General features: G+C 39.2%; 1 pseudogene; it reads right to left on the reverse strand.

Annotated features, from left to right (window-relative positions):
• Window positions 1-19,339: 19,339 nt before the first annotated feature.
• On the reverse strand, window positions 19,340-19,439 carry LOC113354758 (annotated as a pseudogene).
• Between the last annotated feature and the right edge of the window lie 8,411 nt (window positions 19,440-27,850).

Raw genomic sequence — 27,850 nt, forward strand, 5'->3', positions numbered from 1 at the left:
TGGCACGGTGGTGCGGCTGGCATGGTTGGCATGCCTTTGGCGCGGAGATGTGGCGTGCATGGCATGCCATTGGCACGGTGGTGCGGCTTGCATGCTTGGCATGCCTTTGGCGCGGAGATGTGGATGGCATGGCATTCCATTGGCACGATGGTGCGGCTTTCCTGGTTGGCATGCCTTTGGCGCGGAGTTGTGGCTGGCATGGCATGCCATTGGCACGGTGGTGCAGCTGATATGGTTGGCATGCCTTTTTCGCGAAGATGTCGCTGGCTTGGCATGCCATTGGCACGGTGGTGCGGCTGGCATGGTTGGCATTCCTTTGGCGCGGAGATGTGGCGTGCAGGGCATGCCATTGGCAAGGTGGTGCGTCTTCCATGGTTGGCATGCCTTTGGCGCGGAGATGTGGCTAGCATGGCATGCCATTGGCACGGTGGTGCGGCTGGCATGGTTGGCATGCCTTTGGCGCGGAGATATGGATATCAAGGTTTAGCGTGTCGAAACCCTAGTTTAACATATGTGGCATGCGTGATTGACACGTTTGGATATCATGCGCGGCTGGCATGTGTAGAGATGATGCCATCCAGTACCGAGGGCTCTACCGTGGAGCATGGCATTTACATAAAAAAAAAGGTAACCCGATAATTTTACGCAGACATGTTGAATGGTTTAATAAATGTGGTATTGGCGACATTATTACTCAAGTGTGACGTCACTGTTTGACTAAGGTTTTACAATTTTAACCCTAAACTAAAAACCACCATCAACATTAAGTCCCCTGCTTAGCTCGGAACAGGGGCATTGTTGCGAGGTAATCATAAGATGGTGACAGACAAGGACAAAATGAAATGGAAAGTCATGAAAATATGGTCAGGAAGATCCGTCTAACCTTTTCGAGGGGTAAAGAGAATTTTTGATTCCTGTGTTCGTGGCTTTGCGTAGATTTTTCTCGTGGTGCTGCTCGCTAGGACGTGGAGTGGTTGGCGTTGCTGGCTTGGCTTGGCAAGCCGTTCACATGGTGTGGCTTAATACGGAGCCGCTGGCGTTGGTCGGCTTGGAATGGGATCCGCAGGTATTGTGCGTCTTGGAATAGAGCCACAGGCATTGTATTGGCTCGGAATGGAGCCGCCAGCGTAGTATTGACTTGGAACGGGGTTGTTAGCGTAAACTTGGCATGGGCGCTGGCTTGGGCTTGGCAAGGCGTGAGTGTTGGCATGGGATTGGGCGCAGGATTGGTGTGGCGTGGGTGCTGGAACGACGCGGTGTGGGCGCTGGCATGGCGCGACGTTGGCTTGGCACGGTGCTGGCTTGGCGTGCCGCGGATTGTTGGCACCGTGAAGCTTGTTCTTGCGGGCCCAATTGCCTTTTTCTATACATAGATCAAATAGGAAATCCTTTCCTTATTCAAATTCCAAAAGTGCCACGCATATAAATGGGTTTGCTCTCCTTTTTATCTCGTATCTTTGTTCTCACGTCCTTGCGCTAGTGGTAGAGTGGTAACAATAAAGCGGGCAAGCATATTCCAGGTATGTATTCCAGCGTTTCTCTTTCAATCTTTTTTTTTTTGTATTGGTGCAAACCCTAGCCATAGGTGTATCTTCCATGAACTTGTAGAAATATTTCAGCGTGAACACCGCAGTAATGTTAGCCACCTCAATTATTATGAAAAATAGGCATGCACGGGCTGGTGACTGCCACCAATTCCTTTTCACGAAAACCTAGTTTTTAGGGTTTCCTCTTTTTCTTTGGGGTGACTGTGTGCATAGTTTCCGCGGTGGGAGCGCTTTCTTGGACGGGTGCGTACTTTCCGCTGCAAGGTACGACTTTGGCAAGGGGCGTGCTTTCCGCGACAACGTAGGGTTTTCCAGTCCCCATTTCTTCGGCTATGAGCGTTATGGCTTGCACCTTAAAAAAAATTGGTCCGCGTACAAAATGGATTCTCCGTTATTGATAAAATAGTTTTCATGCACTTTGTTGTAACTTCTCTTCGTACCCATTTCTTTGTTGTAGTTGAAAGCGTAAGCATATTAAGAAGGTTTCGTTAGGATGTCACCTGAGAAAATCCCTGCCGCGGCTTTGAAAAATATTGACAGCTCTAAGCCAAACATGGATGATGAATTGTTCACAACGTCCGCCAGAGCTAGGAGAAATCATCCTAAGTTTGTGCACGTCCTTCTGACCGGTTCAGAGGGTGAAGGATACACCCAGTCGGTTCGAACAGGTTGTGTAATACGATTTTGCCTTTAGAGGCAAGAGTATCCAGCTTCTTCCATTGAATTCAGAATCTGTCAGAGTTTGTTGCGTTCTTTCGACAAGTGGATGTAATTCATGATTAAGTTAGGATTGCGTAAAAACAACTTTGATCAAAGCGCAAATCATTGGAGGTGTCACATCTTCTGCGGCACTTCAAATTAGGAAATATATCCCAAGCTTAGTTGCTTTCATCTCCCGATGGTGTCCAGACACTCACACGGCCATATGCAGGTGGGTTGAAATGACTGTCTCTTTGGAAAGTGTGGCTGTCTTGCTGAACCTTCCCATAACAGGGAATATTGATATCACCTTGTCTGAAGATGAAGAACAAATGAACGCTGCTCTCGTTGCGAAGTCAAAAGGCTTTGTCCGGAAGGACAACGAGACGAGGTGTTTCTACAGCTGGTGGGTGTTTCAATGGTTCCCAGATGAGTCAGAGCCAGATCAAAAGAATAGTACGCTTCATGTCGCGGCATTCTTGGTTCTTTGGTTATCCAGGGACATTTTTGACGACGGCTCTGGTAAGAAGGAAATAAGACTTGTTTCTCGTTCTCTGTACACACATTTGGATCACCTGGTTGCGGACATGTGTGCTTCAAACGGATACATGAAATTGGACTCGTACGTCCATGTTGCTTTTCTTCAAGTGTGGTTGTGGGAGCATTTCGAGAAGTGCGCTCCCAAACCGCTGGCTTTACTTCCCGAGTCTTCTGGTGGTTCTAGGATACTTCGCTGGGTGAACAGGAACCCAAGATCTGGCTCGAACCTGGTTGACTTCCTTGAGAACTCCTACACAATCAAGTTTCTTCCATGGGCTCTGGTGTATGGCTCCATAGTTCAAATAGACACTTTTTCCTCTGTTCCGCATACATCTTTGCTTTCTGAAAATAATACGAGCATTGGGGAGGTTGTGTTCATGCGAAGTTGCACGCCTGGTTATATACCGTATTTCTTTCGAGGATCTTGTCAGGAAGTCTCTTACAACATTGACAGGGCGGCTCGACATATGGTATTTGACCAAGGGATCCCGCTCTCTCGTCATTCGGCTGTTCCAGAAAACTTGTTGCCAGCTGCTCTTGATGCTAGTGCTCTTGCGCCGGGTATAAGTCTTCCCTTCTTTCTCTCGGCACGAAATCCGACAAAAACTTCTAAGTATAACATATTCTGGCAGGACGAGTTCCTTGCCATTCATGGATTCGTGAATGACGTAATGAAGAATACTTGTGGTAAGCCTTCTGCTGCAACTTCAGCAAGACATCTATTGTTAAGGGATCCTTCCTCGCCCAAACGGAAATCTCCTAACACGGACATGAACAATCCCCAAAAGAAAGAGAGAAGTTCGAAATATCGCGCGGGTGGTCTTCGATCAGATTCGACGACCCTTGTGACTTTCAGTTCTTCCAACGTTCGGGTATATATTATTTTTCTTTCCCACTCAGTCGGATTGCACAGTTCTTTTGTTATTAAAATATTTCCTTATTCCTTAACCAGGGCATGAACGCCTTTTCCCAGCTTGCACGTAGTCAGAAAACGGCGGCTCTCGCAGCAGAGGGTGGCAATGCTGAGCCTCAGAGAACGGAGGCTCTCGCGGCAGAGGGTGACAATGCCGAGCCTTCTTGCGGTGAAGAAGAGCTCGAAAAGTAGGAAAGCTCGGAATCTAGTGATGATGAAAATAGATCTTCCAACAGCAACGCTGAGTCTTTTTCTAGTCAGTCTGAAAGTGAATCAATAGTCTTCCACGCATTCTTCGTCTTCCTTTCTCTTTTTTTTTTTGAAAAAAGTCTAAACCATGATATCGCAGGGAGAACCCGCTCCTGAAGATGTCCCCGAGGCGGAAAACCGTGGAGATACATCTTTGTCTCCAACCGTGACAGCTGCGCCTGGCGACCCGGAAATGGAGGTCGATCAAGATGGAGATGTTGTTGCGGCTCAAGTAGGGGGGAGTGCTGATAAGCATGTATATGCTACATTTTATACCCATATTTATATTAGCTATGATATAATATTTTAGTTACTAATATTATTTTAGTGCTTTTGTAGAAAGTACAAGTGAATTCGATCATCCAACGAATTAACAGCAAAATGTGAGACTTAATGGTGTTCGCGGCGAAAATGGAAAAATGTGGTTGGCCTGGTACTTCCATATATCAGCAACCACAATGATGAAATGCGGTTGGCCTGGTATTTCCATGTATCAGCAACCACAATGATCAATTATGCTGGCATGGTATTTTTATATATCAGCAGCACTTATTATGCTGGCCTGGTATTTCCATGTCTCAGCAGCCGGGTTGGCCTGGTATTTTCATGTATCATCAACCACAATTATGAAATGGGGTTGGCTTGGTATTTCCATATATCAGCAACCACAATGATGAAATGAGGTTGGCCTGGTATTTCCATATATCAGCAACCACAATGAAAAAAAAGACAAAATGTAGCTGGCCTGGTATCTCCATATATATCAGCAGCATAAAATTGTTTCATAGGCGAGGCAAAAACGCAGCAAATGAATTGAAATCAAAGTGGGGTTGGCACATGCAACTGAAAATGGGAGTATTTTATATTTCTTACTTTATTACAAATATATTCCACCGGGAAAGATAATTTATTTTCCATGTGAAGAATTAATTGAGGAATATTTACACGTGAGATTGTTTTGGAAATAAAGTAACTCTTTCTTCATTTGGGAGATTTTGAAATAAGGAGAGATTATCATTTCATTGGAAGAACGAGGTGACAATACTGTTTGGGGAAAGATACTGATGACGACATCAACTTGCATGCAAGATATTTTCATAGAATAATTTATTTTGATTCTTTCATTAATGAAATAAAAGAAAGGGAAGGTTATAAGAAGGGGTGTCGACTATTTGAGAGGAGAGCCCGGCCACAGGGCCGTAACGAGAGAAGGGTTTTGAAGTTTTGTTTTCGATTCTTCATTTTTCATTATCTAGAGTTTGATTTTAATATGTTTATGGCTTTTGAGAAAGCCATGTCTAGCTAGAGTCATGTTAGGGTTTAGGTAGAAACCAATTTAATTGTGTAAACTCTACATTTATATGCTCAATAATGATTTGAATGACTAGTAGATTTTCTTCATATGGCTTGGTATTTTATTGTTCATGTGATTTTCTTGATTATTTATGCTTTTCAATTGATATGGTGTGCTTTGGTTAAGTTCATTGACGTGATATGCTTTTGGATTGATAGGTAATGCTTTAGAATCGCTACCCATGAAGCGAAGAAAATTACAGCGGAGAAAAAATATTTGAAAATGCATGGAATATATTTTTAATGACTAGTAGAATTTTCATAATTAATTGGTGGAAACCGAAAATCCTAATAACCCGCTCTCATTTTGTTTACTGTTAGAATTATTATTATTTCGTTTTGTTCCAAATTTCTGAAAATCGTTCAAACATCATCTTGTCGATTAGTTAATTTTGATATTAATTAGTAGTTGTATTTCACACTCCTCGTGGGAAATACCTGTACTTTCCATTTTTCTGCTAGTCAGACATTGTGCACTTGCAGTATTTTATTGTAGGTTTTTCAACCTACCAAGTTTTTGGCTCCGCTGCCGGGGAGTGGTTGCAAAATACTCTCTAGTTGATATCAATGTATATAGTTTATTTTTAGTTTTTGTACATAATTTATTTTTCTTTTTCTTTTAGATTTTCCTTAATTTCTTTTTACGCAGTTTGTTTGATTATTTTTTTAGGTACCTTAGTCCGAAGTGCTACGGGAAAAAAACAAGTATGTACTCGGCAAGCTTTTGCAAGACCCACTTGGAAAATCATTAGAGGTTTTCTTAGCTCATTTTGGGTTTGGTTTTGATGATGATAGTGTTATTTGTGAAGTCAATGCCTTGTTAGACTCCGCACCGTTGCTACACTAATAAATGGAACCTCAAATTAGAACCTCTAGTTTTGTCCGATTCTCGACTAGTTCCATCAGTCGAGAAAGATCCGACCTTGACCCTTAAGCCATTAAGTTCTGATTTTTTTCGTCTTGATGATATTAATAATGAAACCGTTTTAGATGATAATGGGTGTATGAGTCGTGATATTATTGCTCCATTGAGCTCTTGTTCCGCGGAAATTATTTCAGCTGATTTAGAACCTGATTTAGAGCGTGTTCCGCTAATAAAAACTGTCAAACAATCTGAATTTATTGCGTATGGGAATGATTTACTTATCCCATCTATGCATTATTTGAATATCACTTACAATTTTCGATTGACAATGAATTTACATACCGTTTTGGAGGTTTGTAGTGTTCACAGGGACATATCTTCGGCTGACCGGATTAGTTGGGATGATCCTCAACTTTTTAGACTCTATATATATGATTGGATGTCTACTTTGGGGTACCAACCTCACCTTGTTTGAGACTACATGCTATTGGCAAGCAGGGAAACAAATACATTTTGCTTCATGGGAGTCAACCCATCAGATTTGTTCCCTCTACTCTATCTCTTATTTTTATTGTTTATTTTTGTATTTTCCATCTTAATTTCTACGTTGGATGACTCAATTACATTGAGAACAATGTAATGTTTAAGTGTGGGGGAGTGGGTAATTATCCATATTTTTGCAGGTTTTCACTTTTCTTAGAATTAAAAGAAAAAATCAATTGCATAATATCTCTGTTTTGCTCGAGGACTAGCAAAATATAAGTGTGGGGGTGTTGATAAGCATGTATATGCTACATTTTATACCCATATTTATATTATCTATGATACAATATTTTAGTGCTTTTGTAGAAAGTACAAGTGAATTCAATCATCCAGCGAATTAACAGCAAAATGTGAGACTTAATGGTGTTTGCGGCGAAAATGGAAAAATGTGGTTGGCTTGGTACTTCCATATATCAGCAACCACAATGATGAAATGCGGTTGGCCTGGTATTTCCATGTATCAGCAACCACAATTATGAAATGGGGTTGGCCTGGTATTTCCATATATCAGAAACCACAATGATGAAATGAGGTTGGCATGGTATTTCCATATATCAGCAACCACAATGAAAAAAATGACAAAATGTAGCTGGCCTGGTGAATTTTTGTGTCTAATTTATGTCGATTCTATATATTGATAGTGCTCATTTTTGTACTTATTATGGTGTTTTATGTGGGTGTAGGTATTTTTAGCCAATAAACATTTTTGGAAAAATCTGCTCGAAAAGTTGCGTGGGGCACCCCCGGAGGACCCCTCAAATGGATAAGGGGTAAATAATTACTAAGGGGCATCCATTTCCAGGCAGCTGCTAAAGGGAGACCAGCACAGGATAGGGGGAGGTCATCTTCATCGTTTTTAAACTCAGAAATTGGCGGGAAAAAATGTTGCAGACGAACCAGAGTTGGGGATTGATTTCGAAGGTGTTTTAGAGAGATTCAATCGCTGAAATTTGTTGGGATGGACGTGATTGAGCATAACAGGCTTGGTATGTGCGCTGGAATCGATCAAATTGGGCTTGATAATCTGAAAAAAGGAAACAAAGGTTGAAGTGAACACGGAAACTTTGTTGAATTATTTTAGGAATTTCAGGGAGACTAAAGGCGTGAGATTGTTTCCTAAGGTGATATTCTATCTAAGGAAGAGTTTCTGATGATTTGGAAGTATTAGAAACGCTTAAGGAAATCGACAGAGAAGATTATTGTCGTGGCTTGCACGAAAAGAAAAAGAGAGAATTAATCGTTATTTTTAGGTTTCTGAGCAGTATAAAAGGTGTGTTCGAGTTCCAGGGAAGGTTATGAAGTCATTGGAGAAGTTGCAGAGAAGTTTGTAACATTACAGAGCTGAGAAGATCAAGTTGCAGGAAAACCCGTGTTTCTGCTGCTGCTGCTGAAGAACAAGCGTTGCAAATAAGAACAACGTCTCAAATTCGTAAACTGCTACAGTGACTTCTTTGTAACAGTCAGTCCTTTGTTTTGCAACACCAATACACCGTTGCAAACAATCAGTGTTATAGTTTTTCATCTTTTAATCAACTTTTGAACCATAAACAAATATTTTGAGCAAGTGATTAATATGAGGAGCTAAACCCCATTGCTGAGGCAATAGAGGAAGCTATTTTTCCAACAAGAAGTGGTATATCCTATTTTATTTATTTATTTACAATTATTTTATGATTATTTGCCTTGGTTGAAAATTGTTTGAATGATTTTTGTTAAGCAATTGTTATTTCTTTTGATAGAGCATACTTGGACCTAGGTTTTTGATGTTCTATGCTTCGGATTTACACTTGTTATTTTGAGAATCTACTTGCTGCAATAGTTAGAATCAACTTGAACGAGAAAATTGCATAAATATAATTATTGGGATTAAATCACTTTGAACTTGGAAAATAGTGGAATCTTAGCCTCAGTGTTCTTTTAATATTGATATCATCTTTGGTTGAGTTTGTGACAATTTTTAGTTTGTTTTCTATTTTAGTTTTAGAATTTAAGTCTATATTTTATCCTTCGCAGGTCTGAGAATCGAACCACTTTTACTACTATCTATAAACCACATCAATTTTTGGCGCCGCCGACGTGGATCTTATTTTTCTTTTATTTTTTAGGTTTTTATTATTTTTGTTCTTTTTTACGTTTTTGGGTATTTATCTTTTGTCTACAGGTTTTGGATCATAAAGAGAATTGAGCCAAGGAGTTTGGTGATTTCGTAAAGACTGGATCTTAAAGCATAAAGACTTGGAGCGAAAGATTAAAGAGAAAAGAACGGAAAAGAAACAATTTCTTTTTAGATATTTTTTTTAGGGTTTTGTTTTTTTTTTTTATTAAAAAAAAAAGAGAGAACTGTATTAGGGTTTGTTATTTTTGTAATTTTTCTTTTCTTTTTGGAAACTTTGGACATTGAACTTTGGGACATTATTATTTATAAACATTAAGGAAGGGTTGGTTTAAATACAAACTGTGTGCAGGGAAGGACGGTGATTACGATATCGCCTCGGCCCCTCAGGTTCGTACATGACATAGCAGTCGTGGCCCGAGTCGACTTCAGCGGTTCTTCGCCCGTCTGGTACGGAAGGTAAGTTTTTCGAAACACCCGTGAATCCCCTGTCAGCGGGTTTATTGTATTCCTTCGTTTGCATATATGCTGAGGATTTGAAAACGGCTGCTTTAATTTCCTAGTAAAGGGCAAGGACTGGCCATACAAGATAAGGGTTCAGATTTCATCACCGTTCTCTTCTTGCCCGCCTTAGGAAAACGAACCAAACGCGAACCTAAGTGATGGTTTATCAAAAAGTGATTGTAGTAGTGGTAAAAAGGTTCTTTTCAGACTTGTGAAGAAAACAATTTTTAGATTTAAATTAAACTAGACAATTAAATAAATTTGTTCAAAGTTATAGAGAAAAACACCAAGACTCTGGATTCCACCATTGTCCCATTAAATGATAAATTTTATTCAATATTCATGCAATTTTTTCCTTTTCAAGTGATTCTAATATTTTCCTATAATAAATTTTTGAAGTAATAATTGTAATCACAGTGTATGAAACATCAAAAGTTTTAAAAAACCCAGCATGCTTCATCAAAATAATTCACAACTACTCAATAAAAATCAATTTATCTATTTCAATTCCATGCAAATAATCATATAAAAAATATTGCAAATAAATAATAAAAATAGAATTATACCAATTAATCTGGGACAATGGCTTCCTCCGTTGCCTCGGCTAATAGGTTTAGCTCCTCATCCCAAAAACACACTCACAAGATAAATTCATGGCTAAAATAGGTGTTTTTATTGATGTATATAAGATGAAACAGGAATTAGCAACGCTGTAGAAGTGTTACAGCGTCACTGTTACAAAGGGGTAAGTGCTATTGAAGACTGTTGTAAACGATAAGCCTTTACTGCTGTAAAAGAACGACACTTGTATTGTTTTAAGACTGCTGAAGAACGACTGACTATGTGAGTCTGTTCTTCGTGTTCTTGAAGCTCTTCAATGGTAGCAGCAGCAGCAGCAGCACTTTCTTCTCTGTAATCGCTTCTCCTCGGCTCTCCTGGACTCTAAACTCTCTCCTAAACTTGCTAACCCTTCTTATGACTCGACCCAACCTTTTTATAACTCAACAGGGTCATCAAATACCGATGAAATCTCCTATTTCTCTTCTCTGCCAGTTACAGATTTCTATCTTCTTCTCTCTTATGTACGCGTCTGTTAGCTATCCCATTGCCACAAAAATCTCTCCTGACTTGAACAAAACTAGATACATGTATATCCAGCGTGAAAGTCTCCCAAAAATTTCTCACAAAATATTTGAACGTGAACATCAACATACGTGTCCTGTTTGGACTTTGATTGCTTCTCCCCGTCATTCCAGCCCAACTGGTTGGGTTAAAATCGATTATACCAGGCCTGTTCAGTCAGTTAGAGTCCATACGTACCAAATACATCCATTGAATCTCCTAAAATATCGTCAGAATTCGATCTCCAAAACTATTCTTCGCTGCATGCATTTTCCCGCCAAAACTTGTATTTGAATTATGAAGATGACCTCCCCCTTATCCAGTTCGAGAGTCCCTTTAGTACATGCCCTGAAATGGGGTGCCTTTAGCAATTCTTCTGGGATGTTTTGCGCACTTTTTCGGGGTTCCTCCGGGGTATTTATGTATGTCTCCAACATACTTCTGGAGTGCTTTTGGTAGTTATCAACGGAGGTCCAAATGCCGCATTTTTAGCCAATTTCGCCACAAAGCCTTATTCTTCCAAAAACACCAACAAATAAATAAAATAACCAAATAAGTACGATATCGAGCACTAACAATATATACAAATGAGCTATATTAGACCCATAAATGCGTCTATCAAATACCCCCAAACTTATTATTTGCTAGTCCCGAGCAAATCCAAACTACAAAATAAAATCCTAACTCACTGTCGCAGGCATCGTCGATTGCATTTAGCGTATGCAATAAGCCTTTAAACCCCTAGGTGTCCCTAGTGGTCGAGTTATAGTCTCGGGAGGGCTTACAAGAGATATACCCACAAAACTTGTACTCCAGACCTTAGCTATCTACGCAGAACCTTGGAAGGCACTAAAGAATCTCCTTGGTTGGCATACTTATCGACTACAAGAGGAAGTACCCTGATGCGAAATTCCAATTGATGTACACGAGTTTGCACTCAAGCATACTAAAATTCATATATAAGTGACAGAGCTCTACTCAGATAGTTGCACTATGGATATCATATTCGGAGTCAAACTAATCACATGGAAAGATTAAGAGATGGATTTAAAAAAACATAGATGGTTTTGATGTTTACTAAGTGAACGGCGTTTCTCATATTTGTCTGAAGGCCTCCGCCAAAATGAACCTATCCTAATGGATTGAGATACTAGTCTGACTAATATCAACACAACTGGCATATACAAGGGAACCAGTGATTGATAATCCTAACTCTAGGTCAACACAACTGGCATATACAAGGGTACCAGTGGTCGACTTTATTGAATTTATTCCTTTTGGTCAAATGGTCTGGTCTCAAAAAAAATTTTTTTTTTTTTTTCTCATCTCTTTTTTTCTTCAACTTTTTTTCAACTTTTTCTCAACTTTTTTTTTTTGGTATCTCAATCACTCTAATTCATCCTAGTATTGGTAACAACTTGAATCGTGAGCCCCACCTAATCACTTAGAGTAACATAGTTTAAAATTAAAAAATAAAAACAGAAGTGAAAAGGACTCAACGAGATATGGTGAAACTATCATGTTATTTCTAACACCTGAGCTCTGTGCTTTTATGAATAGACTCTTCTAGATGTTTCCATCTAATCAGATTGGTTCCTCAACTCCTACAACCAAAATGTTTCCATCCACTTAGGTTGGTTAGTGCTATCCTTAATAGGCATAAATTTCTAGGTTCTGGAGTTTATTTATTGCAAAAAGGTGACAAAAAGTGTTTCTTCCCCACCCCCAAACTTAAATCTAACATTGTCCTCAATGTTCTAAAGATGAAATTGAAAGCATGAACAAGGAGAAACTATTACCACTGGAGGGAAAAAAATAAGGAAGGATATTACCGTATCACATGAACGCGGGAGCCTCCCAGTAAATTCTAAATTTATAGTCATTAGCTAGACATCAAATACCTCTAAAAGAATTGTCACCTTCCAAAGTCGTATACCAATAGTCGAAACAATTGTGGGTCCATAAGACCAAATAGAACTTCCACGAATAGGAGACAAATGCTCAAGATCAGAAAAATGAGCAGATAGAGCACAACCTGATCTAAAGTTTCTCGCAAGACAACTGGATTTATCTGAGGTGCCCACTTGGGCTTCATATGAGTGTCTCGGCAAACAGATTCATCCGAAAAATGGATCTCTAACATATGGATTTTCTCCTGGACATTATCAGGCGGATCAGGTTGTGGAGTCTGAATAGACTCAAGCGATACCTCAGATGCACTAGGCTTGAGTCCCAAGTTAGGGACTTCTACTGGGGATAATTGACAATCTCTACCCCCAAATTTAGGGTAATCACTATTCTCCGTAAGACCTTTAACTATGGATTGAATTTCCGGATCCGGAGAGTATTTAAAATACTCTAGAGCTTCTTCTAGTTCACTACCCCCAAACTTAGAGTTTTGGGTGTCTCTAGATAAACTAGTCACAATATTCCTAATTTCTAGAGCATCCGGTTCCTGAAAAAGGTCAATTGCTTTCTATGAGTTATAATCAGGTGGTTCATCATCTAAATTCTTTTGAGGTATACTAGCTATAGGACTTATATGTTTCATATCCTCAATGGTCATCCCTAGAGTTTCCTTATTGTGTTGAAGCACGGTTACTGGCCCAATCTCATGATCACTATCCAAATCGGAAGTTATAGGCAAAATCTCAGATGGGCCTACAAATGCATAATTGGGGTCCAACTTAGGAGGATCTTTAGGCTCTTAGAAATAAGGGCTTAAGGTAGATTCGGTAGCTAGTAATGGTTCAAACCTAGATTTCTATCTATCGGTATCTAACATAGGAATAGAATCCAACAGAGCATTTACTTGTTCAATGTTGCTATCATCGTCAAAATCCATGCGAAAACGGGTTAGACAACTCTCTAATGGATCTTCCGATTCGGTGTTTGGTACAGACTTCGGAACTAAGGTTCCTATCATGTTGACCTCTTCAATGCACGTGTCATCTAGCTCAGAATGTATCTTATTGACATTAAAAATATTCAACTCAATAGTCATATTACCAAAAGATAGATTCATAATACCATTTCGACAGTTTATGATCGCATTAGACGTGGCTAAAAACGGGCGACCTAAAATCACTGGTATTTGGTTCTCTGGGTTAGGGACAGGTTGGGTATCCAGGATAATAAATCCACTGGATAAATAAACTTGTCAACCTCTATGAGAACATCCTCGATCACACCACGAGGAACTTTAACGGACCTATCAGCTAACTGAAGTGTTATCTGGGTAGGTTTCATCTCACCAAGTCCTAGCTTAAGGTACACATGATATGGAAGTAAATTCACACTGGCTCCTAAGTCAAGCAACGTTTCTCAACACGATACTTACCTATTGTTCAAGCAATGGTAGGGGACCCTGGGTCTTTATACTTAGAAGTAGTGGTATTCTGAATAATAGAACTCACATGACTAGCTATGAAGGCTTTCTTCTGGACACTGAGCTTACGCTTTCGCGTACACAAGTCCTTAAGGAACTTGGCATAAGAGGGAATCTGCCTAATTGGATATAATAATGGAAGGTTGATATTAACCTGTTTAAAAACCTCCAATATATCATTAAAATTGGACTCCCTTTTAGTCGGAACTAGAAGCTGGGGAAACGGGGCTCTGGTAACAAAGCCGGGCTCAACATGACCCTCATTGGTCTCTTTAGAGACTCTATCAGTCTCTTCATTCTCTGGCTCAGACGGGTGAACTATACCATGTTCACTATCAGGCATGGCAACCTTGTTGTCAACTTTCTTTCCACTCCTTAGGGTTGTGACAACATTCACATGATTGTACGATTTCTCTCCTTTGGGGTTAGGATCAGTATGACTAGGGAACCTTCCATTTTCTCTCTCACTTATAAACTTAGCTATTTGTCCTACTTGAAGTTCTAATTTGGCAAGACTCTGGGAATTATTCTTCAAATCTTGCCTAGTTTCTTGTTGAAAGCTAAGATGGTTTTTTGATAGCATGTCATGGTTATTTGCTAACATAGTGATAGTTTCTTCTAAGGTAGAGATCTTTTTCTCAGAAGTGTTCTGAAACTGGGTTTGACCTGAAGAGTTCTTAAAAGCAAAACCTGGGGGAGGCTAAGAATTGCTAGACTGGCCTTGACTCTGGCCCTTATACCAAGAGAAATTAGGATGGTTTCTCCAACCATGGTTGTAGGTTTCTGAGTATGGGTCAAACTTCTGACGGTTCTCAAACCTAGCATTGTTATAGACAACATGGGCTTGTTCTTCACTAACCTGACCTTCCCAAAATGAATTATCGGGCTCTATTCCACAACTAGAGACTTGAGAGGCTCTATTAGGTTCAACAAGGGACCTATTTTTAGACTGACTCATTTCCAAAGCTTCTAACCTTCTGGACAAAGCAGCAAATTTAGCATCTGACGCAAAACTCGTATCTACCATATTGGTGCTACTTCTATTGACCAAGAGTCTTTTAGGGGGTTCAACACAAGATTCCCACTGTTGGGATTTTTCAGCGATAGCTCCTAAGAAGGTAAAAGCATCATCATCATTTTTACTAGGGAACTCACCAGCGCACATAGACTCAACCATGGCTTTGGTCGAATAGTCCAAACCATTATAAATATTCTATACAAGTTTCATCTTATCAAATCCATGGTGAGGACACTGGGATAGAAGATCATTGAATCTCTCTAAAAATCTATAAAGAGACTCTCCCTCTTGTTGCACACTAGTACTAATGTTCTGCCTAACAGCTGTAGTTTTATGCTTAGGGTAGAACTTCATATAGAAGGTAGCGATAAGTTCCTGCCATGTTTCTATGGATTCAGACGGTAGGTTGTTCATCCAGGTCTTGGCTTTGTCTCTCAAAGAAAAGAGAAACATCTTAAGTTTCAAGACTTCATCGGTAAGGTCCTTTATCCTAATTGTTCCAAAAATTTCCTCAAAGTCCCTAATATGAAAATAAGGGTTCTCATCATCTTTTCCTAAGTATATAGGGATCATCTGAAGAATACCAGGTTTTATCTCGAAATTAGCCGTAGTGGCTGGCAATTTAATGCACGAATCTCGGTTGGTCCTAGTTGGGAACATGTAATCTTTCAAAGTTTCCATCGCTGGCACAACAGAAGTACTAGGGGTACTTTCCTCACAAAGAGACAGATTTTCAAAACTGAAGTTTCCAAAAACACGGCTCTCAAAAGAAGAATCTTCGAGCTCCCTGCTTAAATCAGAAGAACTACTAGGTTTTTCGCTAATCAATCGACCTAGAGTATCTCTTTTCCAAGCCCTAACAAAATCGGGCATACACTAAAAAGAATTCAAAAAGAAATAAAAATCCTAACAGAAAGGTTCTAGCAATCACACAGCAAGCTGACTCGACTTTACCACAGCAAACCTAAAGATTTCTAGCAAACAACAAGCATGATGGCTCCACTTAGATTGTTTCTAGACCAGCTTCTAATCCTTCGAAAGGGAATTCGTTACAATTTAAGCAAACCCCTCTGGAATCAATCCGATTTAAAGTAAGTTGAATAGAGGCGAGGGAAGCTCAGTGGAGCTTTGATACCCAAAACCTCACCGATCCAATGCGGCGCAGTCACGCATTCAACTCGCAGAAACCGTCAAGAACTTTGAGGTGTGCTTAAAAGAGTAACCAATATTTTTCGAATGATTGTCCTGTTAAGCTCGATACCCTATAGGTCTCTTTCTAATAAGATTTTAAAGCTTGGGTTCGCGTTAGGTTTTGTTTTCCTAAGGCGGTCAAGAAGGGAGCGGTGATGAAATCCGAACCCTTATCTTGCTTAGGCCAGGCCTTGCCCTTTACTAGGAATATAAAAACAGTCTGGTTCGTCCTCAAACAATTATCACCTTAAGGAATACAGTAACCCGCTTGCAGGAGATTCGCGAGTGTTTCGATTGGACTTACCTCCCGTACCAGACGGGCGATAAACCGCTGTATTCGACTCGGGCCACTGACTCCGTTGTCAGTGTGCGAACCCGAGGGGCCGAGACGATATCGTAATCGTCGTCCTTCCCTGCAAACAGTTTGTATTTAAACTACCCTTCCGTAGGGTATAAAAATAAAAATAAAAATGTCCAAAGTTTAAAGTCCACAGTCCACAAAAATAAAGTGCAAAAACAAAAAGTAAATTACAAAATATTTCCTAATACAATTCAAAAAAATAATAATAATAAAACTAAATCCTAAAAAAAAATTCTTCTTTTTGTCTTCTCTTTACGCTTTAAGCTTTTTTTTTCTCCAAGTCCTTAGTGTTCACTTCAAACCTGTAAATCAAAGACAAAAACAAACGTAAAAAGGAACAAATAAAAATAAAAAAAAATAAATAAAAAAAAATAAAAATAAATAATAAATCTAAAAAAAATGCTACCTAAACACAAATCCGCGTCGGCGGCGCCAAAAATTTGATGGTTTATCAAAAAGTGATTGTAGTAGTGGTAAAAAGGTTCTTTTCAGACTTGTGAAAAAACAATTTTTAGATTTAAATTAAACTAGACAATTAAATAAAGTTGTTCAAAGTTATAGAGAAAAACACCAAGACTCTGGATTCCACCATTGTCCCATTAAATGATAAATTTTATTCAATATTCATGCAATTTTTTCCTTTTCAAGTGGTTATAATATTTTCCTATGATAAATTTTTGAAGTAAAAATTGTAATCACAGAGTATGAAACATCAAATTTTTTAAAAAACCCAGCATGCTTCATCAAAATAATTCACAACTACTCAATAAAAATCAATTTATCTATTTCAATTCCATGCAAATAATCATATAAAAAATATTGCAAATAAATAATAAAAATAGAATTATACCAATTAATCTGGGACAATGGCTTCCTCCGTTTCCTCGGCTAATAGGTTTAGCTCCTCATCCCAAAAACACACTCACAAGATAAATTCATGGCTAAAATAGGTGTTTTTATTGATGTATATAAGATGAAACAGGAATTAGCAACGTTGTAGAAGTGTTACAGCGTCACTGTTACAAAGGGGTAAGTGCTATTGAAGACTGTTGTAAACGATAAGCCTTTACTGCTCTAAAAGAACGACACTGGTATTGTTATTTAAGACTGCTGAAGAACGACTGACTATGTGAGTCTGTTCTTCGTGTTCTTAAAGCTCTTCAATGGTAGCAGCAGCAGCAGCACTGTCTTCTCTGTAATCGCTTCTCCTCGGCTCTCCTGGACTCTAAACTCTCTCCTAAACTTGCTAACCCTTCTTATGACTCGACCCAACCTTTTTATAACTCAACAGGGTCATCAAATCCCGAAAATCTCCTATTTCTCTTCTCTGCCAGTTACGGGTTTCTATCTTCTTCTCTCTTCTGTACGCGTCTGTTAGCTATCCCATTGCCACAAAACTCTCTCCTGACTTGAACAAAACTAGATACATGTATATCCAGCGTGAAAGTCTCCCAAAAATTTCTCACAAAATATTTGAACGTGAACAACAACATATGTGTCCTGTTTGGACTTTGATTGCTTCTCCCGGTCATTCCAGCCCAACTGATTGGGTTAAAATCGATTATACCAGGCCTGTTCAGTCAGTTAGAGTCCATACGTACCAAATACAGCCATTGAATCTCCTAAAATGTCGTCAGAATTCGATCTCCAAAACTGTTCTTCGCTGCATGCATTTGTATTTGAATTATGAAGATGACCTCCCCCTTATCCAGTTCGAGAGTCCCTTTAGTACATGCCCTGAAATGGTGTGCCTTTAGCAATTCTTCTGGGATGTTTTGAGCACTTTTTCGGAGTTCCTCCGGGGTATTTCTGGATGTCTCCAACATACTTCTGGGGTGCTTCTGGTAGTTATCAACGGAGGTCCAAATGCCGCATTTTTAGCCAATTTCGCCACAAAGCCTTATTCTTCCAAAAACACCTACAAATAAATAAAATAACCAAATAAGTACGATATCGAGCACTAACAATATATACAAATGAGCTATATTAGACCCATAAATGCGTCTATCATTAAGCCTAAAATTTTGACTAGAACGAGACCTATAGGGTAACGAGCTTAATAGGAAAGTCGTTCGAAAAATATTGGTTACTCTTTTGAGCATACTTCGAAGTTTTTGATGGTTTCTGCGAGTTGAATGCGTGACTGCGCCGCCTTGTAACCGGTGAAGCCTTGGGTATCAAAGCTCCACTGAGCTTCCCTCGCCTAGGTTCAACTTACTTTGACTAGGATTGATTCCATAGGGGTTTGCTCAGATTGTAACGAGTTCCTTTTCGAAAGAATAGAAGCTGGTCTAGAAACAATCTAAGTGGAGCCATCATGCTTTTTGTTTGATAGAAATTTAGGTTTGATTTGGTTGAGTCAGCCTTGTTTTGTGATTGCATAGAATTCCCTACCTTATTCTGTTGCATGCCTGAACGTAAAAGAGACGCCCTAGGTAGATTTGTTAAAGAGAAACCTAGTAGTTCTAAGCATCTCGATTACCTCAATTTAGAAAGTCCGATTCTTGAAAATTTCGTTTTTGAACGTCCGTTTGAGGAGAAAATCCATGATAGTCCAATAGCGCCAGAAATGGCAACTTTGAAAGCTTTGTTGATCCCTACTATGACTACTCGTCCCTCGTGTATCAGGTTACCTGAAACTGAAGCAAATTATGAACTTAAGCCTGGAACCTTATAATTGCTCCCAATCTTTTTAGGGAAAGAAAATGAAAACCCCTATTTCCATGTTAGGGACTTTGAGGAAATTTGTAGTACCCTGAAAATTAGAAACCTTGATGATGATGCTTTGAAACTCAGGTTATTCCCCTTTTCCTTAAAAGATAAAGCCAAGTCGTGGCTGTATAGTTTGGCTTCCGAATCAATTGAAACATATGAACAACTTACATCTGCCTTTTTGAACAAGTTTTTCCCTAGGCAAAAAACATCGTCTATTAGGACGCAAATCTTCACGTTTTCGCAACAAGAGGGAGAGTCTTTGTATAGGTATTTGGAAAGGTTCAATGATTTATTAGCCCAATGTCCTCATCATGGTTTAGAAAAGGTTAGGTTAGTTCAGATCCTTTATGAGGGTTTAGATTATCCCACCACAACTACAGTAGAGTCCATGTGTACAGGTGGGCTTGAAAACCAAACAGTTGATGATGCGATGACATACTTGCCTGAAATCGCCGAAAAGACCCAACAATGGGAAAGTAATAGGGTACCCCAGAAAAAAATTCTTCTCGGCAGAGGAAACGTTAATAGGGTAGAAGGAAGTTTTGAATCAGATGCCAAAATTGCTGCTATAGCGAAAAGTTTAGAAACTTTAGAAGTGGGTCACACTAGTGGTAGATTTGAGCCTTTTTGGGAAGGCCAGAATAATGAAGAGCAACCAATGATCTCTATAATAACACTAGATTCGATAACCGTCAGAAGTTTGACCCATATTTAGAAACCTATAATCCTGGTTGGAGAAACTATCCGAACCTTTGGTGGTCTAAAGGCCAGAGTCAAGGTCAGTTTAGTAATTCTAATGCTCCCCCAGGTTTTGGTTCAGATAAGAACTCTTCAGGTCAGTTTCAGAACTCTTCAGAGAATAGAATAACGAGCTTAGAGGAATATCTTAGTATATTAAGAAATAGCCAGGATATGTTAGCACAGAGCTAGGACATGTTATTAAAGAGCCAAGTTAGTTTTCAACAGGAAACCAACCAGAACCTTCAAACTAATGCTCAGCCTCTTGCTAAGTTAGAGCTTCAAGTCAGCCAAATAGCTAAGTCCTTAAGTGAGAGAGATAACGGAAAGTTCCCTAGTCAGACTAATCCCAATCCTAGAGGAGTTCATGAAGTAGGTGCAAAACCATCGAATCAATTGAATGTTGTTAGAACCCTTAGGAGTGGCAGAGTAGTAGACAATCAGGTAACCATGCCCGATAGTGAGCATACTGTAGTTCACCCCTCAGGACCAACCATAGCTGAGGAGAATGATAAAGTTTTTGATGATGTCAATTCGGCTCCTGAGAGGCCCTAGAGCCCCATTTCCACAGCTATTAGTACCAACAAAGAGTGAATCCAACTTTAATGACATAGTAGAGGTTTTTAGGAAAGTTACCATAAACCTTCCATTACTAGAAGAAATTAGGCAACTTCCAGCTTATGCCAAGTTTCTTAAGGATATGTGTACGCTAAAGCGAAAGCTTAGTGTCCCTAAAAAAGCCTTTTTAGATAGTCATGTAAGTTCGATCATTCAGAACCCCACAACTCCTAAATATAAAGACCCAGGTGTGCCTACCATTGCTTGTTCGATAGGAAAACACAGGGTACACAAAGCTTTACTTGACTTAGGAGCCAGTGTGAAATTACTCCCATACCATGTGTACTTAAAGCTAGGACTCGGTGAATTGAAACCTACCAAGATAACATTGCAGTTAGCTGATAGGTCTGTCAAGATTCCTCGTGGTGTGATAGAATATGTTCTTATTGAGGTCGACAAGTTTATTTATCCTGTGGATTTCGTGGTCTTAGATACCCAACCTGTCCCTGACCCAGAGAACCATATACCTGTGATTTTAGGTCGCCCATTTTTAGCTACGTCTAATGCGATCATAAACTGTCGAAATGGTATTATGAATCTATCTTTTGGTAATATGACTATTGAGTTAAATATTTTTAATGTCAATAAGCTACATTCTGAGCTAGATGACACGTGCATTGAAGAGGTGAACATGATAGGAACCTTAGTTCAGGAGTCATTACCAAATATCGCATCGGAAGATCCATTAGAGAGTTGTCTAGCCCACTTTAACATGGATTTCGACGAAGATAACAATATTGAACAAGTGAATGCTATGTTGGATTTTATTCCTATGTTAGATACTGATAAATGGAAATCTAGGTTCGAACCATTACAAGCTTTTGAGTCTAGCTTAATCCCTTGTTCAGAAGAGCCTCCTAAGTTGGACCCTAAATCTGCATTCTTAGGGCCATCTAAGACTTTTCCTGTGATTATAGCATCCGATCAGGACAGCAGGCCAGAAATCATGCTTCAAGACAATAAGGAAACTCTAGGGTTGACCATACAAGATATGAAACATATAAGTCCTACAGCTAGTATACCTCAAAAGAATTTAGAGGATGAACCACCTGATTATAACTCAGAGAAAGCAATTGACCTTTTTCAGAAACCTGATGGTCTAGAAATTAGGAATATTGTGACTAGTCTATCTAGAGACACCCAAAATTCTAAGTTTGGGGGTAGTGATCGTCAATTATCCCCGGTAGAAGTCCCTAACTTGGGACTCGATCCTAGTGCTTATGAGGTATCACTTGAGTCTATTCAGACTCCACAGCCCGATCCTCCTGATACTGTCCAGGAGGAAATCCAGCTATTAAAGTCCCGTTTTTCGGATGAATCTGTTTTTCAAGACACTCATATGAAGCCCAATTGGGTGCCCCAAATAAATCCAGTTGTCTTGCAAGAAACTTTCAATGAGGTTGTGCTCCTTATGTTATTTTTCTGATCCTGTGCAGTTGTTTCATATTAGTGGCAGTTTTATTTGGTTTTGATGACCCACAGTTATTTCGACTACTGATATATGATTTGAAAGGTAACTAGCCATTTTATGAAACTTGACGTCTGGTTGAAGACTTTAAACTTAGCACTTCTTGGGAGGTAACCCAATCTCATGCAACAAGGTAATATCTTTCCTTAACTCTTTTGCTTCAATGGTAACAGTTTCTCCTTGTTCATGCTTTTAATTTCATCTTTAGAACATTGAGGACAATGTTAGATTTAAGTTTGGGGGTATGGGAGAAACTTTTTAGTTGCATTAATAAACTCCAGAGCCTAGAAATTTATGCATATTAAGGATAACACTAACTAATCTAAGTGTATGGGAACATTTTGGCTGTAGGAGTTGGGGAACCAATCTGATTACATGGAAACATCTAGAAGAGTCTATTCATAAAAGCACAGAGCTCAGGTGTTAGAAATAACATGATAGTTTCACCATATCTCGTTGAGTCCTTTTCACTTCTATTTTTATTTTGTTTTTAAACTATGTTTCTCTAAGTGATAGGTGGGGCCCACGATTCAAGTTGTTACCAATGCTAGGGTGAATTAGAGTGATTGAGATACCAAAAAAAAAGAGATGAAAAAAAAATTGAGACCGGACCATTTGACCAAAAGGAAAATTCAATAAAGTCGACCACTGGTACCCTTGTATATGTCAGTTGTGTTGACCTAGAGTTAGGTTATCGACCACTGGTACCCTTGTATATGCCAGTGTGTTGATATTAGTCAGACTAGTATCTTAATCCATTAAGATAGGTTCATTTTGGCGGAGGCCTTCAGACAGATATGGGAAACGTCGTTCACTTAGTAAACATCAAAACCATCTATGTTTTTCTATATCCATCTCTTAATCTATCCATGTGATTGGTTTGACTCCGAATATTGATGTCCATAGTGCAACTATCTGAGTAGAGCTCTGTCACTTTATATGAATTTTAGTATGCTTGAGTGCAAACTCGTGTACTGCAATTGGAATTTCGCATCAGAGTACTTCCTCCTGTAGTCAATAAGTATGCCAACCAAGGAGATTCTTTAGTGCCTTCCAAGGTTCTGTGTAGATAGCTAAGGTCTGGAGTAAAGATTTTATTGTTCATGTGACAACACTCCGCCACTAGGGACACTTAGGGGCTTAAAGGCTTATTGAATACGCTAAATGTAATCGACGATGCCTGCGTCAGTGAGTTAGGATTTTATTTTTCTCGAGGACTAGCAAATAATAGGTTTGGGGGTATTTGATAGACACATTTTTGTGTCTAATTTATCTCGATTCTATATATTGATAGTGCTCATTTTTGTACTTATTATGGTGTTTTATGTGTGTGTAGGGATTTTTAGCCAATAAACATTTTTGGAAAAATCTACTCGAAAAGTTGCGTGGGGTACCCCCGGAGGACACTTGTTATTCGGACCCGTCAAATGGATAAGGGGTAACCAATTACTAAGGGGCATCCATTTCTAGACAGCTGCTAAAGGGAGACCAGCACGGGATAGGGGGAGGTCATCTTCATCGTTTTTAAACTCAGAAATTGGCGGGAAAAAATGTTGCAGACGAACCAGAGTTGGGGGTTGATTTCGAAGGTGTTTTAGAGAGATTCAATCGCTGAAATTTGTTGGGATGGACGTGATTGAGCATAACAGGCTTGTTATGTGCGCTGAAATCGAACAAATTGGGCTGGATAATCCGAAAAAAGAAAACAGAGGTTGAATGAACACGGAAACTTTGTGGAATTATTTTAGGAATTTTAGGGAGACTAAAGGCATGAGATTGTTTCCTAAGGTGATATTATATCTAAGGAAGAGTTTCAGATGATTTGGAAGTCTTAGAAACGCTTAAGGAAATCGGCAGAGAAGATTATTGTCGTGGCTTGCACGAAAAGAAAAAGAGAGAATTAATCGCTAGTTTTAGGTTTCTGAGCAGTATAAAAGGTGTGTTCGAGTTCCAGGGAAGGTTATGAAGTCATTGGAGAAGTCGCAGAGAAGTTTATAACACTACAGAGCTGAGAAGATCAAGTTGCAGGAAAACCCGTGTTTCTGCTGCTCCTGCTGAAGAACAAGCGTTGCAAATAAGAACAACGTCTCAAATTTGTAACGCTGCTACAGTGACTTCTTTGTAACAGTTAGTCCTTTGTTTTGCAACACCGATACACCGTTGCAAATAATCAGTGTTATAGTTTTCATCTTTTAATCAACTTTTGAACCATAAACAAATATTTTGAGCAAGTGATTAATATGAGGAGCTAAACCCCATTGATGAGGCGATAGAGGAAGCTATTTTTCCAACAAGAAGTGGTATATCCTATTTTATTTAGTTATTTGCAATTATTTTATGATTATTTGCCTTGGTTGAAAATTGTTTGAATGATTTTTGTTAAGCAATTGTTATTTATTTTGATAGAGCATACTTGGACCTAGGTTTTTGATGTTCTATGCTTCGGATTTACACTTGTTGTTTTGAGAATCTACTTGTTGCAATAGTTAGAATCAACTTGAACGAGAAAATTGCATAAATATAATTATTGGGATTAAATCACTTTGAACTTGGAAAATAGTGGAATCTTAGCCTCAGTGTTCTATTAATATTGATATCATATTTGGTTTAGTTTGTGACAATTTTTAGTTTGTTTTCTATTTTTGTTTTAGAATTTAGGTCTATATTTTATCCTTCGCAAGTCTGAGAATCGAACCACTTTCACCACTATCTATAAACCACATCACCTGGTATCTCCATATATATCAGCAACATAAAATTGTTTCATAGGAGAGGCAAAAACGAAGCAAATGAATTGAAATCAAAGTGGGGTTGGCACATGCAAACTGAAAATGAGAGTATTTTATCTTTCTTACTTTATTACATATATATTCCACCGGGAAAGATAATTTATTTTCCATGTGAAGAATTAATTGAGGAATATTTACACGTGAGATTATTTTGGAAATAAAGTAACTCTTTCTTCATTTGGGAGATTTTGGAAATAAGGAGAGATTATTATTTCATTGAAAGAACGAAGTAGCAATACTGTTTGGGGAAAGATATTGATGTCGACATCAACTTGCATGCAAGATATTTTAATAGAATAATTTATTTTGATTCTCTGATTAATGAAATAAAAGAAAGGGAAGGTTATAAGAAGGGGTGTCGACTATTTGAGAGGAGAGCCCGGCCACAGGGCCGTAACGAGAGAAGGGTTTTGAAGTTTTGTTTTCGATTCTTCATTTTTCATTAGCTAGAGTTTGATTTTAAGATGTTTATGGCTTTTGAGAAAGCCATGTCTAGCTAGAGTCATGTTAGGGTTTAGGTAGAAACCAATTTAATTGTGTAAACTCTACATTTATATGCTCAATAATGATTTGAATGACTAGTAGATTTTCTTCATATGGCTTGGTATTTTATTGTTCATGTGATTTTTTTGATTATTTATGCTTTTCAATTGATATGGTGTGCTTTGGTTAAGTTCTTTGATGTGATATGCTTTAGGATTGATAGGTAATGCTTTAGAATCGCTACCCATGAAGCGAAGAAAATTACAGCGGAGAAAAAATATTTGAAAATGCATGGAATATATTTTTAATGACTAGTAGAATTTTCATAATTAATTGGTGGAAACCGAAAATCCTAATAACCCTCTCTCATTTTGTTTACTGTTAGAATTATTATTATTTCATTTTGTTCCAAATTTCTAAAAATCGTTCAAACATCATCTTGTCGATTAGTTAGTTTTGATTTTAATTAATAGTAGTATTTCACACTCCTCGTGGGAACGACCTGTACTTGCCATTTTTCTGCTAGTTAGACACTGTGCACTTGCAGTATTTTATTGTAGGTTTCTCAACCTACCAAGTGCTCCAGCGACCACTGGTGCCATTGTAGTTAGGAATCCCTTGCCAGTTGTCGGTTCGGTTGCGGGCACCGTTTTCGCTCCTCGATACATAGTTCCTTTTCCGGATCATGTGTTGATCGAAAGCTTGAGCGTGCCATCCAAATACGAGACGTTATATACCAAGATATGGGAAAGGTATGGACAGATCGCCACAACCAAAAAGGTTACTAGTCGGTTTGCGCTGGTCAAGCATGTGGAGGAAGCTTTATCTTTGATTGACGACATATGCAAAGTGACTGGCCATACAGTTTCTGAGGACGTGGTCTCAAGATGGAAGTTCCATCGTGATGTGTGCGTAGACCACGGGTTCAACGTTTCTTGGTTTATTGAAGGTTTCTATGAGATCGAAAAGTTGTAGACCACAGCGGCTAAAGGCCCTTCCGCGGATGAGGACGCACAGCAGGATGCGGGGATCAAAAGGTTGTCCACTGAGCTGAAGCTGAAACGGGCGTCTCTCGAAAGAACGAAGGAGGCTTTCTCCAAGAAGAGCAAGCCAGTTCTAGATGGTTTTCCTTGAATGTACTCATGTCTTCTAAACTTCTTCATTTAGGCTTCTTTTTTTTAGAAAGGTGGACAGAGCGCCTGGTTCATGGTTCGATTTGAATTGATAGATAATCGTCTTCCTATGAGGGTTTTGGATTATTTTTTTGGAATGAATTTTTTTTTAGAATAATGCTGCTTTTGGTTATGACTATATGTGGCATAAATACCCCAGTAGAGTCATGGAGTTGTGAATGTTGTGTTGTCACTAGAAAGTATGGGATGAAACATGGGGATATCATGGTTGTCGGTTTCTACTATCTATGTGAAAATTCTAGGTAATAGAACATGCAACTCTTCTGACGAGACTTACTTTCTTTTTAGAGTCCCCCAACAAAATGTATCTCCCGGATATAAATCTGAGTTTTTGTGAGCGGCGGCGCCGTGACTGTGAAATGTCCCCAATTATTCCTAAGTTCCCAGTCGTTCCAGAGTCGTCTGATAACCGAGGCGGCGGCTAGTCTGCTTCCATCATCTCGATATCTGGGTTGAAAAGATGGAATCGGAAATCGATAATTGATATTATGACTGATAGATTAATCTCCCTCTGTGGTCGCCAATTGTTTGAGGGTGAAAACAGTTTCTGCTGATTTCGGTAATTTCGAGTGTGTGGGTGAGAAACGAGTCTAAATCCTAAACAATGTACTGAAAGGGAGTACTTTGATTCGAGAGATCAATCTGTACAAATCCGGCCTAAACCAAAAAAATTTCCGTTCCAGACTTGCTTCGGTGACAAAGTGAAGGAGAAGGGTTGGTCTTAGGGAGGGAAGCGAAGACAGTGTTGTGACCAAAATAGTTGATTCTGGAAGAGTAGTTGTTTGACGACTTGTATCAGAAAATGAAACGCTAGCAGATTGGGAAGCTAACAAGTGATTTCTGAGTGTTGTATTCTCCTGACCAAAAACCTGTCCTTTGGTGGAAATAGGTGAGACCTATTTATACAAGTCGCAACAAAACGTACCCTGGTCTCGTAAAAAGTGAAAACGGTAGAGTAAATGGAAGAAAGCGGTAACGGGTAACGCCTGGAATTGATGTTTTTATAATGAAGGAAACGTTTCACCAATACTTCTTGTATTTACTAACCGCCTCACTCTTATGACACTTTCTTGTAACGGGCGTAGTGTATGCCGCACGCTGTAAACTGCCATACCAATACCCTGATGAGCATCCCCCAGTTTTGTGACATGTTTTAATGTCTCGAGTGTTTTCGTGGAAAATGTGTAGCATGTTGCTATTGTTTGGCAAGTTAATATTGAGAGGCTTGGGGGTTCGGTGGTGACCTTTGAAGGACGAGATTTTGCATCTTGAGAGGAAAGTTAGCCCTTGATTGTGGTTACCTTCCGTTTGGTAGCCAGTGGTGTGGCCATGGTGTTGTCATGGCTTGCACATGCTCTTGGCGTGGATGATTAGGGTTTTCTATCGTGACCAAAGAATTGGCATAGCTAAGTGTGTGCCGTGGCCAAAGAGTTGGCAGCA

The sequence above is a fragment of the Papaver somniferum genome, chromosome 2, assembly GCF_003573695.1.
Source record: "Papaver somniferum cultivar HN1 chromosome 2, ASM357369v1, whole genome shotgun sequence".
In the NCBI taxonomy this organism is placed as follows: domain Eukaryota; kingdom Viridiplantae; phylum Streptophyta; class Magnoliopsida; order Ranunculales; family Papaveraceae; genus Papaver; species Papaver somniferum.